The sequence below is a fragment of the Oryctolagus cuniculus genome, chromosome 3, assembly GCF_051225735.1.
Source record: "Oryctolagus cuniculus isolate XC-2025 breed Fujian yellow rabbit chromosome 3, ASM5122573v1, whole genome shotgun sequence".
Classification (NCBI taxonomy): Eukaryota; Metazoa; Chordata; class Mammalia; order Lagomorpha; family Leporidae; genus Oryctolagus; species Oryctolagus cuniculus.
Genome location: NC_142869.1, coordinates 184,735,698 through 184,751,401, shown reverse-complemented (window position 1 = coordinate 184,751,401; position 15,704 = coordinate 184,735,698). Strand labels below are relative to the sequence as shown.

The window sequence follows — 15,704 nt, the reverse complement described above, 5'->3', positions numbered from 1 at the left end:
GAGACCAGGAGAAGCACCTGGCTCCTGCCTTCGGATCAGCGCGGTGCGCCGGCCGCAGCACGCCAGCCGTGACGGCCATTGGAGGGTGAACCAACGGCAAAAGGAAGACCTTTCTCTCTGTCTCTCTCTCTCACTATCCACTCTGCCTGTCAAAAAAAAAAAAAAAAAAAAAAAAAAAAAAAAAAAAAAAAGATTTACTTATTTGAAAGGTAGCGTTCCAGAGAGAGAGAGAGAGACCACAGGTGTGAACATGCTGGGGACGGGGGGGGCGGGGGGACCTCCTGCATGCTAGACACACTGCTCCTGGCCCCCAGGCTGGAAGACGAGCCCAGAGCACCTGGGAGGTCCACACCCATCAGCAGCTCAGCACCTGAACTGCCTCCTGGGCTTGTTTGCTCAGGGCAGGAGCCCCAAGCGGCAGTCAGGGCAGTACGTGCGGCTGCATCATGACTCAGGCATCCTCCCCGTGGGACTGCGACCTTCAGGCCAGAGAGCACACAGTTGCAGGACCAAGGGCCAAAGATTCTGCAAGCGCCAGTCCCGTTCCCTCCCAGGGTTCCTGGCAATGGAGGAGACAGCACCGCCTGCTGGGTGCAGAGCACCTGCTGCCTCCTGAGGAGCCTGCCCAGCCCCGCCTGAGTGCCACCTGGCTGGAGCTGTTTCTGCAAGAGGCGAATGCACTGTTCTCACAAGCCAGCTGCTGCAGGGTGCCTGGGAACACGGGAAGATCATGAATTCCACCAGTGAGCCATTGGGAACACGGGAAGATCATGAATTCCACCAGTGAGCCATTGGGAACACGGGAAGATCATGAATTCCACCAGTGAGCCACACAAGGTTTTTATTATTATTATTTTAAAATTTTGAGCTCGTTGAGAATCCATCCCGTGTGCATCGCCATGACGGTGGGTAAGGCATTCTGCAAGTCCAGATGGTGGTGTTGGCTGAAGCCTGGCAGGCAGGAGAGGCCAAGCCACATCCAGAGCGGGCGTCTGCTCCAAGAAGAACAGGGCACTGCCTCTCCATGGTAGATATGGTCCAGCGAGAGACCCCGCCAGCAGGCAGCAGCTGGAGCACTGCTCTAAGGAACAGCGCCATCTGCAGAGCTCCACCACCAGGCCAGACACCTGCCCCCAGTGCTTTGTTTGCTTGTTTGTTTGATCTCGGAATTAGCCAAGACTCCCAGGAGGACGCTGTGAAGGGCTGGGGGAGGGGCTCTCCTTGCTTTCTCCCTGATTGCCCATGATCTGTAAAGGCACAGAGGGTCCGGGCACCTCTAGCCTGGGGATACGGTAGACACAAATGTTGGCGTCCTCGGGCTGTCACGGCACAGAGACAACAGACACGCGTTGTCTCGCGGCGCTGCAGGCTGCCCCTCCGAGATCAGGCTGTAGAGCCAGATCTGCTGAGGGCTGGGATGTAGACTCTGTTCCACGTGGGAGGTAGACTGTTCCAAGTGGGATGTAGACTCTGTTCCAGGTGGGAGGAGACTATTTCAGGTGGGAGGTAGACTGTTCCAGGTGGGAGGTAGACTCTGTTCCAGGTGGGAGGTAGACTCTGTTCCAGGTGGGAGGTAGACTCTGTTCCAGGGGGGAGGTAGACTCTGTTCCAGGGGGGAGGAGACTATTTCAGGTGGGAGGAGACTGTTCCAGGGGGGAGGTAGACTGTTCTAAGTGGGATGTGGACTCTGTTCCAGGTGGGAGGTAGACTGTTCCAAGTGGGATGTGGACTCTGTTCCAGGTGGGAGGTAGACTGTTCCAAGTGGGAGGTAGACTCTGTTCCAGGTGGGAGGAAACTGTTCCAGGTGGGAAGTAGACTTTGTTCCAGGGGGGAGGTAGACTCTGTTCCAGGGGGGAGGAGACTATTTCAGGTGGGAGGAGACTGTTCCAGGGGGGAGGTAGACTCTGTTCCAGGTGGGAGGAGACTGTTCCAGGTGGGAGGTAGACTGTTCCAGGTGGGAGGTAGACTCTGTTCCAGGTGGGAGGTAGACTGTTCCAGGTGGGAGGAGACTGTTCCAGGTGGGAGGTAGACTCTGTTCCAGGGGGGAGGAGACTGTTCCAGGTGGGAGGTAGACTGTTCCAGGTGGGAGGTAGACTGTTCCAGGTGGGAGGTAGACTCTGTTCCAGGGGGGAGGAGACTGTTCCAGGTGGGAGGAGACTGTTCCAGGTGGGAGGTAGACTGTTCCAGGTGGGAGGAGACTGTTCCAGGTGGGAGGAGACTGTTCCAGGGGGGAGGTAGACTCTGTTCCAGGTGGGAGGTAGACTCTGTTCCAGGTGGGAGGTAGACTGTTCCAGGTGGGAGGAAACTGTTCCAGGTGGGAAGTAGACTTTGTTCCAGGTGGGAGGTAGACTCTGTTCCAGGTGGGAGGTAGACTGTTCCAGGTGGGAGGTAGACTCTGTTCCAGGTGGGAGGAGACTGTTCCAGGTGGGAGGTAGACTCTGTTCCAGGTGGGAGGTAGACTCTGTTCCAGGTGGGAGGAGACTGTTCCAGGTGGGAGGTAGACTGTTCCAGGTGGGAGGTAGACTCTGTTCCAGGTGGGAGGAGACTGTTCCAGGGGGGAGGAGACTGTTCCAGGGGGGAGGAGACTGTTCCAGGTGGGAAGTAGACTGTTCCAGGTGGGAGGTAGACTCTGTTCCAGGTGGGAGGTAGACTGTTCCAGGTGGGAGGTAGACTCTGTTCCAGGTGGGAAGTAGACTGTTCCAGGTGGGAGGTAGACTGTTCCAGGTGGGAGGTAGACTGTTCCAGGTGGGAGGTAGACTCTGTTCCAAGTGGGAGGTAGACTCTGTTCCAGGTGGGAGGTAGACTGTTCCAGGTGGGAGGTAGACTGTTCCAGGTGGGAAGTAGACTGTTCCAGGTGGGAGGTAGACTGTTCCAGGTGGGAGGAGACTGTTCCAGGTGGGAGGAGACTGTTCCAGGTGGGATGTAGACTCTGTTCCAGGTGGGAGGTAGACTCTGTTCCAGGTGGGAGGTAGACTCTGTTCCAGGTGGGAGGTAGACTCTGTTCCAGGTGGGAGGAGACTGTTCCAGGTTTCCCACCTTCCTCCCGCCGGCTGCTGGCACTCCTTGGCTTGCAGAAGCAGCACTCGGATCTCTGCCTTCACGTGTGTGTGTGTGTGTGTGTGTGCGCAATCTCTGCCTTCACGTGTGTGTGTGTGCGTGTGCGCGTGCGCAATCTCTGCCTTCACGTGTGTGTGTGTGTGTGCGTGTGCGCAATCTCTGCCTTCACGTGTGTGTGTGCGTGTGCGCGTGCGCAATCTCTGTCTTCACGTGTGTGTGTGTGTGTGTGCGCGTGCGCAATCTCTGCCTTCACGTGTGTGTGTGTGTGTGCGCGCGTGCGCAATCTCTGCCTCCACGTGTGTGTGTGTGTGTGTGTGTGTGTCCAATCTCCCTTCTTACAAGAACATATGCATTTTGGATTAGGGACCCCCCAACTATCACTGCCTGTGGTTACAGATTAGCCCACATCATGAGGCACTGGAGGTCAGGACTTCAGCATATGAATGGGGAACACACAATCACCCTATTAACAAGGAGGAAGCAATGGAGGCTCAGGCCCACATAAGGAACTCAAAGGGTTCGAGGCTGGACCAAGGAGACAGATGAAGAACAATGGGATGAGGGCCAGCGCTGTGGCACAGCGGGTAAAGCTGCCGCCCACAGTGCCGGCATCCCATATGGGTACCGGTTCTAGTCCCGGCTGCTCCACTTGTGATCCAGCTCTCTGCTATGTCCTGGGAAAGCAGCAGAAGATGGCCCTGCACCCACATGGGAGACCAGGAAGAAGCTCCTGGCTCCTGGCTTCGGATTGGCGCAGCCCCGGCTATTGCAGCCAATTGGAGAGTGAACCAGCGGATAGAAGACCCCTCTCTCTCTCTCTCTCTCTGCCTCTCCTCTCTCTGTGTAACTCTTTCAAATAAATAAATGTATCTTTAAAGAAAAGAAGAAGAGAAAAACAATGGGAGGACAATCATCAGAAGAACAGGAACTCAAGAGGGGAGAGCAGCTCCCGAGCCCTGGAGGAGGCTGGGAAGAGCCAGATGTTGCCGGGGGCCCCAGACCTGCTTCAGTGGAGTGAGAGGTCCGAATTCAGAGGAAGATCTGGGCAATCGGGAAGCGAGTGGCTGGTGAAGACGACTCAGGAGCGAGAGAAAACTCCTTCAAAACATCAGGCAGCAAAGAGGGGGGAGGTGGCAGAGCAGTGGCCCAGGTGAAATGAAGCAACATGGTGAGTTTTGTTTGTTTCCTCAAGAGAAGAGACAGTTGTTAGCCTCCAGAATTCTGGGGTTCTGGTTGCACAGCACATGGAGAGCACAGGGACCCCCACTTTTCTTTACCCACGATGCACACCTCAGACCGCCCCTTTAGACCACCCGAAGCACCTGCTTTCCAGTTCCACAGTAGGTTTCCTGGCTGAGCTTTGGGGACTCGTGGAAAGTTGACAAGAGAAAGTGTTAGCACCTGCAGCCCAGAACCCAAGTGAGCTTCCTGAGTTGCGCACTGTGAATCTCAAGAGCAAAGGAAGGAGGCAAGGGGAGCAGGACAAGCAGACACAGCCCTGGTCCCAGGAGGAGGAGGAGGAGGGAACAGGACAAGCAGACACAGCCCTGGTCCCAGGAGGAGGAGGAGGAGGGAACAGGACAAGCAGACACAGCCCTGGTCCCCAGGAGGAGGAGGGAACAGGACAAGCAGACACAGCCCTGGTCCCAGGAGGAGGAGGAGGAGGGAACAGGACAAGCAGACACAGCCCTGGTCCCCAGGAGGAGGAGGAGGAGGAGGGAACAGGACAAGCAGACACAGCCCTGGTCCCCAGGAGGAGGAGGAGGAGGGAACAGGACAAGCAGACACAGCCCTGGTCCCAGGAGGAGGGGAGGAGGAGGAGGGAACAGGACAAGCAGACACAGCCCTGGTCCCCAGGAGGAGGAGGAGGAGGAGGAGGAGGAGGGAACAGGACAAGCAGACACAGCCCTGGTCCCAGGAGGAGGAGGAGGAGGGAACAGGACAAGCAGACACAGCCCTGGTCCCAGGAGGAGGAGGAGGAGGGAACAGGACAAGCAGACACAGCCCTGGTCCCCAGGAGGAGGAGGAGGAGGAGGGAACAGGACAAGCAGACACAGCCCTGGTCCCCAGGAGGAGGAGGAGGAGGGAACAGGACAAGCAGACACAGCCCTGGTCCCAGGAGGAGGAGGAGGAGGAGGAGGAGGGAACAGGACAAGCAGACACAGCCCTGGTCCCAGGAGGAGGAGGAGGAGGGAACAGGACAAGCAGACACAGCCCTGGTCCCCAGGAGGAGGAGGAGGAGGGAACAGGACAAGCAGACACAGCCCTGGTCCCCAGGAGGAGGAGGAGGAGGAGGGAACAGGACAAGCAGACACAGCCCTGGTCCCCAGGAGGAGGAGGAGGAGGGAACAGGACAAGCAGACACAGCCCTGGTCCCCAGGAGGCTTCCAGTGATGTGAGAATCGGTGGAGTCCACTCTGCTGTTTTTTGAGATAGTGGGACATGGAGGCTGCACGACTCTCCCAAGGCCAGACGGTACGTTCTGATTCTTCAAGCATCTGTGTCGATGGCTTTTGCACCACAGGAGTAACCTGCCAATCTTTGAATATATTTGCGTATGTTCATAGTCTCTCAAAATTCTGGACCTGGTACATCCACGGGCTTCAGGTTCCTGCGGGAAACAACTTCCTGACCACAGAATGCATCCTGTCTCGCGCAGCAGGAGGCTGTTTTAGGCGGGGAGCATTTAGGAGCAGCGCTCCCCAGCTCTAGTGTCTGGAGCGCAGAGCCGGTGGCAGCCACATCGCACCTGCCATGCTCAAGGGCTGCCGGGAAGCGGCCGGCCGGGCGCTGAGATGAACGCTGCACACAAGGCGATTCAGAGCGCACGGAGCCTCCTGCGTTCTCACGTCCTTGCCCCCAGGAGTCGGAAGGTACTGTGTACCGTCCCGCGTGAGCTGCACAGGATTCACTCACAGGTCATCGTAATTTAGAAAGTGAAAAGGGCTGGGCGGAGAGCAAGCCAAATGTGTGGAAGGAGCTTAATCCAAAAGCAGTCCCCGGCACGGGAAACGACCAGCGGCTTCCCAGAGCTGGAGTCAGGCGGTTCCCTGCGCTCAGGTCATCGATTTACTGTCCGCGTAAGCCCAACACCCCCCCCTCGCTGTCTGCACCACCCCACCAGCCACGCTCCGTTACAATGTGCGCTCATAGAGAAGGTGCTCTAGACACAACAGAGTGACTGGAAGTTGCTAAAAAGAAAGCGAATGACCTTCAGTTCCACCTGTCCACCGCCACCCTGCCCACACACAGCCAGGAACACGCCGGGGCTCCTGTATCCACACCGTGATCAACCTCATCCCTGCTGGAGCCGCCACCAGCCCGGACCTGTACTTTCCCACTTCCTCCTGGCCGTGGACTTTCTCCAGCCACGCATCTTGGTGCCACCCAGTGTCCCTTGGGCCCCTCTGCTGTTGTCCAGCTTTCTGTCCTCTGGGACACAGCCCTTCCGAGGCTCTCCCCGAAGGCTACCTCCTGCCCGCTCCACACACAGCGTCCTCACTCCTTGAGGGTCCCTCGGCTTCCTCCTCCACAGCCACACCCTTGGCCGTGAGCTGTTGCTTCTCGTCTCTTGAGATGGAGCTACTGCTGTACGCCCCTTTCATTCGCACCTCTGCGCACCACGTCACCAAGCCCTGGAAGTGGGGCTCAGGCAAAGAGCATTTCAGCCGCGAGAACACCCAGTGCGGACTGTGAATGGCTTTGCCCCGTGGCCGCTCGGGGACACCTCCCGGTTATGCATCCTTTCTGCGATAAAACTTACCTGAGCTACGCCAACGGGCTTTCAGGATGTCGGTGTGCACTTTCTACAAATAAGTGAACTTCACGGTGCTTCTGCCCTTTCTCTCATGTCCTTTGCCCCGTGGCCGCTCGGGGACACCTCCCGGTTATGCATCCTTTCTGCGATAAAACTTACCTGAGCTACGCCAACGGGCTTTCAGGATGTCGGTGTGCACTTTCTACAAATAAGTGAACTTCACGGTGCTTCTGCCCTTTCTCTCATGTCCTGCGTTGAGCATGGCGTCGTAGAATTGTACTAGAAGAAAACAGACGCCATCTACTCTAATCCCCTTACACTAGAGGATGAGAAAACAGCACCCCAGGGTCCTACAGCTGTCGTGTGGCAGAACACAAAACTCCTGCCACCCAGGTCTGCCCACTGCATTGCCAGGGCTCCTGCAACACAGCGGCCCCTTGAGCTGGGTAGCACGCACTTATCACTGCCAGTGAGCGCTAAGGACCCCAAAGGGCTGCCCAGAAAAGATGGAAGGCAACGTTTCCCTGGGTTTTTCCACCTGTGCCCCCTTCCAGAGTCCCCAGATCACCATGGTTACGTGACCTCTCCAAGTTCACACAAGAAATGGCAGCAGGACGGATGGGGGCCAGCACTGTGGTGCCTCGGTTAAGCCACTGCACATATGGCTGCACTTATTGGGAATTCTAGTTGGAAATCTCTTTCTCTCTATATATAGCTCTCTCTCCCTCCCTCCCTCTCTCTCTCTGCCTTGGAAATAAATACTAAATAAATACACCTTGAAAAAGAGACGCAACCAAGCAACCGCAGGAAAGCCGGAATCCAGGACTCCTGCCTCAGGCTTGGTTCCGTTGCCCTGGGGGCTGTGGACAGCAGGGACGAGAGACGCTGGGGAAAGGGGGGAGTTTGTGGAGGAGGCCAGAAGGGCACAGTGGGAGACAGGGCCAGCCGGCCCCTCACAGCGCCACGGTGACCAAACGAGGAGAGCGCGTGGCTGATGTCTGTCACGCACGTGCGGCTCCTGTCCCCAAAACCTTGGCTTACAGTTGCTCTCTAAGAACACACATCTGTTGACTAAACAAAAACTAATCTGCCCAGGAGCACTGTTGCGCCAACAGAAATGTTTTGCACACAAGAGACTGGGATTGCAGGGAGCCCGCAGTCTGCCCGCCACCCCTGCCATTGCTCATTAACTCAGCCCTGCGAGCAGTCACCTGTTGCACGCCGGCAGCTCACTAAGTTTTCTCACACCGCTGCGGCTCCTCCAAGTCAGGCAGAAGCCAGGCACGTGAGCGCTGAAGGAGGTCTGAGCAGCAACCTTGAGAGGCAGCCAGGTCAGCGCAGCTGCTCCAGACTCTGTCCCACTGCTCTCTGGGTCGAGGACACTCTTAGCAGGCTAAGGCCTAAGGCAGCGGGCCTCGGAGGTGCCATTCCAATGCAGGGATTCTCACCAGAAGCCTCCCTTCGGTCCTGGGCATCCCTGCCTGTGTCAGCTCCTCCTGGGGTAGACCTTTAGCACCCAGAGCGGAGGCTGTGCACAGGCGGTCCCTGCATCACGGGACACGGGGAACGTAAGATACTCTAAAATGGAAAAGACATCCTGACCTTGGAAACGTTCCCAAGGGGGCAGGCGCTAAGGCCAGCAGGTTAGGCCACTGCCTGTGATGCCAGCATCTCATGTGGGCGCAGGTTCAAGCCCCAGCTGCTCCACTTCTGATCCAGCTCCCGCTAAAAGCGCCTGGGAAGCAGGCCTACTGAGCAGAAGATGGTCCGGTGCTTGGCTCCTGCACCCAAGTGGGAGACCTGGAAGAAGCTCCTGTTCCCGGCTTCAGTTTGGCCCAGCCCCAGGCATTGTGGTCATGTGGGGAGTGGACCAGCAGATGGGAGATTCACATTTTCATTTTCTCTCTCTCTCTTCCCCTTCTGTCTCTCCCTCTCTCTCTGTAACTCTGCCTTTCAATTAGTTAAATAAGTCTTAAAAGAAAGCGCTCCCTAGGCAGCAAGCAGGTGCTACTGCAGTGTGGAGGTGTTGCTTTTCTGTGAAGTGCTCTCTCCTTTTGAAAAAGCGTCAACTTGGCTTTGTTTCTTGTTGTCAATTGTTATTTATCTGAGAGACAGAAAGACAGCTCCCATCTGCTGGTTCACTCCCCAAATGCCTGCCATGCCTGGAGGGGGCCAAAACCAGCAGCCAGGAGTGCAACCCAGTCTCCCACACAGTGGCAGAACCTAAGCCCTAAGCGCCTGAGCCACTATTGCTGCCCCCCCTCCCCCGCTGCCGCCGCCGCGTTCACGTTAACAGGAAGCTGGAATCAGGAGCTGGAGCCAGACCCAGGTATTCTGATATGGGGTGTGGGCATCTTTTTTTTTTTTTTTTTTTAAGACTTATTTATTTGAACATCAAAGTTACAGAGAGAGAGTGAGCAAGATCTTCTATCTGCTGGTTCACTCCCCAGATGGCTGGAGCCAGGAGCTTCATCCAAGTCTCCCACGTGGGCAGCAGTGGCCCAAACAATCAGGCCATCTTCCACTGCTTTTTCCAGGCCAGCAACAGAGAGCTGGATTGGAGCCGGAGCAGCTGGGACTCAGACCACGTACACATGGAATGCCTGTGTCGCAGGTGGTGGCTCTAACCACCATGCCACAACACCAGTCCCAGTGTGGGCATCTATTTTTTTAAAATATTTATTTATTTGAAAGAGTTACAGGGAGATGGGGAGGGGGAGGGTGGAGGGAGGGAGGGAAAGGGGGTGGGGGAGAGAGATCCTCCATCTGTTCTGCTGTTCACTCCCCAGGTGGTTGCAACAGTCAGGGCTGGGCCAAGCTGAAGCCACAGCCAGGAGCCAGGAGCTTCATCCAGGTCTCCCATGGGGTGCAGGGGCCCAAGCACTAGGGCCATCTTCTGCTGCGTTCCCAGGCCACAGCTGGATCAAAAGTGGAGCGGCCAGGACACCAACTGGTGCCCACATGGGATGCCAACGTTGCAGACAGCGTGTTTACCTGCTGTGCCACATCTTGACTGCTGGAACCCACTCCCAAACTTGTCTCTGAATTCCATTTCTCATGCCTGCCACTGTGATTTACCCAGATAAACCAGATATGTGTGCAAAAGTAGATGTACAAGGGTGTTCCTGAAAACATTGGATATAACAATTATAATGCATGGACCTGACCTAGCTATCCATCCGCAGGGGAATGGCTAAATGAACTGTGATACAGCGGGACCCTGCGCATCAGCAGGAGTGAAGCACACCTGTGAGTCCTGTGTGAAAGGACACTCACCTGCGAGCTGCCACGCTCAGCCCCTGCACGTCTCAGTCCCACCACACAGCGCATTTTTGCGCTGATTTTACAACTGACTGAGGGGCCCACGCTGTGGCACAGGGGTTAAGCTGCTGTGTGACGCTGGCATCCCACATCAGAGGTCGCTTGGAGTCCTGGCTGCTCCACTTCCCATCCAGCTCCCTGCTAATGCACCTGGGAGAGCGGTGGATGATGACCCAAGTGCTTGGGCCCTGCACCCATGTGGGAGACCCGGATGGAGTTCCAGGCTCCTGGCTTCAGCCTGGTCTGGCCCTATTCATTGTGGCCACTTGGGGAGTGAACCAGGACGTGGAAGATCTTTTTCTCTGTCCTGCTCTCTCTGTCACTCTGCCTTTCGAGTAAATAAAATAAATCTTAAAAAAAAAAAAAAGACAGAGCTTGCATTCTGGCATAACAGGTTAAGCCACCGCCCGCAGTGCCAGCATCCCATACGGGAGCCGGCTGTCCACTTCTGACCCAGCTCTCTGCTGATGGTCCTGGGAGAGCTTGGGTGCTTGGGCTCCTGCACCCATGTGGGTGGCCAGGTTCAGCCTGGCCCAGTCCTGACCATTCTATTTGGGGCGTGAGCCAACAGATGGAAGATCTCTCTCTCTCATTCTGCCTTTCAAATAAATAAAAATAAATCTTTTAAAAGAAAAAATATTTTTAAAAATGACAGACTCACATCCCTGAAAAGAGGGTCATGGACATTAGGACTCAAACACAAGGGCCCCGATCTAATCCACAATCTGAAACTTCGCCGACAACACAGCCCACACCTGACCTCCACCAGCCATGTGGGGTGCCAGACTAGGAATCAGCAGCGCGTGGTCGCAGGTGGCAGTGCCCTGTAGCTGGAAAGCAGCAGCAGGCTGGTAGGAGCAAAGCTCCGTGTCCGGGAGTCAGGAAACACACTGCTGCGAAGAGGCAGGCGTGAGAGCCCGGGGGGAGGATGGCTTGGCCGGGAGGAGACCCCGTCCTTCGTGCTGACCCTGGCCTCTGCAGAGCCGCGCACCCCTGCCTCCCTCCCCCGCCCCAGCTAGGGATTCAGGACCACGCACTGAAGGGATCGCCCTGGAACTGCACCAAGGGCGGGCCCCTGGCTTCCAATCTTTTCCTCCAGGAAGCTGCCTTCTGCTTTCTGTTTTCCAAGGAAATCCTATCAGGACCAACTGGAGGCAGCGAAGGTCCCCAGACCTCCCCTCCGGCTCACTCCCTCTCCCTCGCCGCCACGGAGCCTGGCCACAAGCATGATTAGCCTGAGTTGTTTTAAAGTGTGGGTAACCAAATACCTGTCGCGGCCATGAGAAAAAAAGTCTCGAGAAAGTTCCTGCAGAATGTCTAGCTCTGAGCAATGCAGCTTCCTGGTACATACACCCTCCAGAGCAAATCTGCTCCCCAGCGTCCGAGCAGGCTGCTGGGAGACGTAGCTGGCCACGGGGTCGCGGCAGCCTGCGCAGACAGCGGGCAGTGGGGCCCCGGCGAGGCCTGGCTGCCCTTTCTTTGGAAGCAGTGAGCGCAGTCAGCCCTCCTTCCTTCTGCTGATAGCAGACGTGTGACTCAGTCGTCCTGCAAACAGCTGGTCCAAGAGTCCCAAATCAAAGAGCAGTGAGGAGAAGGGTGGAAGCGGGCGCATTATCTCCCCTCCACTCCCCCTGCTTTGCAGAGGTTGGACAGGATGCTGTCGGCTTGGGCGGCTGGGTGGCCACCCACCACCCCACCACAACCCTGCAGCGCCACCTTTGATCCATGTGCCCAGGCTCTCATCACTTGGGGGGGGGGGACACACCCTGCTTGTACCACATACAGCGAAATGCACCCAACGTTCTACCTTAAACTGGCTCCATTTAAATGTCTGAAATGAATTGGAAAGCTTCAAAAGCCCAGCCAGCAGAATGTTGGTTGGGGACAGGGTTCAAGTCCCAGCCCCAGCTCCCAGCCGCAGCTTCCTGCTCACGCACACTCTGGGGGCAGCAGTGGCGTCTCCAGTGGCCGGGCCCTGCCGCCCCCGGGAGACCTGCATCACATTCCCAGCTCCCAGCGTCGGCCTGAGCCGGCCCCGGCCCTTGTGGCCACTCGAAGAGTGACCCAGCGATGGAGGAAGAGCTTTCTCTCTCTTTCTGCCTCTCAAATAAAAAGCAAGTGAGGGGCCCGGCGCCGTGGCTCACTTGGTTAATCCTCTGCCTGCGGCGCCGGCATCCCATATGGGCGCCAGGTTCTAGTCCCGGTTGCCCCTCTTCCAGGCCAGCTCTCTGCTGTGACCTGGAAGGGCAGTGGAGGATGGCCCAGGTGCTTGGGCCCTGCACCCGCATGGGAGACCAGGAGGAAGCACCTGGCTCCTGGCTTCGGATCAGCGCAGCGCTGGCTGTGGTGGCCATTTGGGGAGTGAACCAATGGAAGGAAGACCTTTCTCTCTGTCTCTTTCTCTCTAACTCTGCCTGTCAAAAAAAAAAAAAAAAAAAAAAGTAAATGAATGAGCTAATTATTTGCTTTGCCCAGTTTCTGCTGGGAACACAGACCCTTGAGCGCCTGGTGGACTTCTCTCCCACTGTCATCTCTGTGCCCGCGGGCTGAGCCCATGCTGGCCCGGGAAGTGAGGCGAACACAGAACAGTGCTCACTCAATTTAGCAAGGTCCTCCCTTGGGGGCAGGGAAAACCCTCTCTGGTTCTGCTGCTGTCACAGAAGGGAACTTCAGCAACCTAACTGAACTGTCTTCACTGGCTGTTTTTGCCACCCCAGAATTGAGCAACCTCCATTCTACCAAACAGAATCAGTGCCACGGAACGCACAGGTGGGTCTATAAGTTACTTCCCTTGGGAGGTGGGGGCAGGGGAGGGAACAACAGGAAAACAGCGGCTACTTCAGGTTCTGTTTTCGGAGAAAGATGAACACAGAGGAAGTTCATTATCACGCCACTGACACTGGCCTGCTTGGGAACATGGCTGTCCTTTCTCTCCTGGTCGCAGAAGGTCAGACGACGACTTAGTTTCCGCCTGGTGACATGGGACTGTAGTGTAAGCGACGCCATTTAGATTTTCAGGCTGGTGTTGGGCCAGGGCCAGACAAAGGCCTCCTGGGGCTTTTACTCCACAGCAGCGAGGGGCGCTGTGCTTCCCCGGTTTTCAACTGGGGGCCCGGCCGCACACTCGTCATCAAGTCACCCTCTTCACGCTGGCACCAGAAACTTAGAACACGCATGACGTCGTGTGGTGGCGACACGTCACAGAACCATCTTCTGCTTCCCGTCAGAAAATTCTCTGGACCTCATTTCTTTGGTTTTAAACATAGATTTATTTATTTAATTTGAAAGGCAGAGAGTGAGAGAGTGAGAGTGAGAGTGAGAGAGAGAGAGAGACAGAGATGCTCCATCTGCTGGTTCACTCTCCAAATGGCTGCAATGACTACGCCGGGCTGAAGCCAGGAGCCAGGAGCTTCTTCCAGGTCTCCCACGTGGGTGCAGGGGCCCAAGCTCTTGGGCCACCTTCCACTGCCTTCTCAGGCCACAGCAGAGAGCTAGATGAGAAGTGGAGCTGCTGGGACTCGAACTGACGCCCATGTGGGACGCTGGTGCTGCAGGCTGTGGCTTAATTCACTGCACCACAGTGGCAGACCCATTTCTTTCTTTCTTTTTTTAAAGACTTATTTATTTGAAAGACAAAATGACACAGAGAGAGACAGAGACAGAGAGAGAGGTGTCTGAGGTCTTCCATGCCCTGGTTCACTCCCCAGATGGCCACAACAGCCGGCTCTAACCAGGCTGAAGCCAGGCGCTCCATAGGGTCTCCCACATGGGTGGGGCCCAACTACTTGGGCCATTTTCTGCTGCCTTCCCAGGCACATTAGTACGAAGCTGGCTGGGAAGAGGAGCAGCTGGAACCCGAACTGGCTCCCAGTATGGGATGCTGGAGTCACCAGTGCCCACTTAACCCATGGTGCCGCAGTGCCAGCCCCTCTTCTCTTTTATTTCAAACTTATCAGGGGCCAAAGCTGTGGCATAGGAGGTTGAGCCTCTGCCTGTGGCGTCAGCATCCCATATGGGCACCGGTTCTAGTCCCGGCTGCTCCTCTTCCTATCCAGCTCTCTGCTGTGGCCTGGGAAAGCAGCAGAAGATGGCCCAAGTCCTTGGGCCCCTGCACCCACGTGGGAGACCTGGAAGAAGCTCCTGGCTCCTGGCTTCAGACTGGCTCAGCTCCAGCCGTTGCAGCCACTTGGGGGGTGAGCCAGAAGGTTGGAAGACCTCTCTCCCTCTCTCCCTCTGTTTCTCTCTCTAACTCTGCCTCTGAAATAAATAAATAAATAAATGTTTCTTAAAAACTCATTTTATCTACCTCAATTAACCATACGTAACTAAACCCCTGTTGGACCACAGCAGGATACAAAATCAACAGATAAACAGCATTCTTTTCCCCTGAAACCAGCTCCCCCTTGCCCTGGCCTTGCAGTTTGCGCCGCCTCTCCTACAGAACAGACAGGAGCACGCCCTGGACGCGCGCCCTGCACTGCGCCCTGCGCGAGAGTGTGAACGAGCCCGTCCGGCAGCCGCCCTGCAGCACCCGAGATCCGTACCCCGTCCCACTGCTTCTGTAAGGAGGGAGGCAGAAGCGTGGAGGCACCGGGCCACCTGCCCAGGGCACCCAGCCGGCGAGAGGCAGGCCTGGGAGGTGAGCCCAGGCGGCCCCAGGGCCACCCATTCTCCCCAGGGAGAAAGCTTGCCCCACTCCTCCCACACATGCATCTTCCCGGGTCCCCTCCTGTTGATGTAGCCCCCGTACCTCCTGGCTCGGTCCCCTCCTCTCCATGCTTGGCCCACCTTCTTGGGCAGGTCAGTGACCGTGGCCTTGGGGATGACCCTGCATCCAGGCTGTCCCCCTCAGATCTGCCCTCCAAACGTGTCTCCAGCTGTGAGGGCCTCTTAGTGCCCAGTTGGAAGCGTGAGCCCTGTTTTCTCTGCCAGCACCATTCCTGATCTGTTCTTAGTCCGACACAAGCTGACCCCTCCCGGTGCTCCCCAGACTAGGGCCCGGGGTCCTGGCCACACTGCTGGCTTTCCCCGTGCCTGGCAAGCCACACAGCCTTCAAGTCTGGATCGAAAACACCGTCTCCATTGTGAAATCGGCGCTCAAGCCTAGGGGCTGTCCCTCTCCCGTGATGCCCCCCCACACACGTATTTCACTGTCACTTGTCCATCCCCCTCCTGCACCGTGAGCTCCTTGGGGCTGGCACCGTGCTACCTCGCTCGCTCTGACCAAGGCCCTGGCAGGCCGCAGCCGCTTGGCGCCTGTTCAGGGTTCAGCGGTGAACACAGCTGCACCTGTGCGCTGCTTGAAGCACCTTTGTCCCCATCCCCAAATGCAGGAACTCGAGGCCACCACGACTTGCGGCTCTGGACAAAGGAGAAGAGCCATGTGTTGTGCTACGTCCTCCTCTGGGCTGCTACGCCGCCCTAGGACATGCAGGGTCCCCGTCCCCTTGTCCTACAGAGCCTGAGTGAGCTGGATTCCATCCCTGTCTCCTGCCAGGCTGTCCCTGGGCAGGCCACGGTGCCCATACCCCTCCTGGCAGGCCGCATATGCGCGCACATAGGCACGCCC

The 15,704-nt window shown here is 56.9% G+C and overlaps 1 protein-coding gene across 3 annotated transcripts in view; it reads right to left on the bottom strand.

The window, feature by feature from the left end:
- ATP6V0A4 (ATPase H+ transporting V0 subunit a4) overlaps nt 1-15,704 on the bottom strand; it is an 87,250-nt gene that overhangs the window by 56,121 nt on the left and 15,425 nt on the right. The window contains exon 1 of one of the 3 annotated variants that reach the window (XM_070071446.2): nt 6,821-6,916. The exons of the other annotated variants lie outside the window; for them this stretch is intronic. The gene's annotated coding sequence lies outside the window, so the exon portion shown is untranslated. Of the gene's footprint in view, nt 1-6,820; nt 6,917-15,704 lie in introns of those variants that run through there. 3 annotated transcript variants of the gene reach the window in all.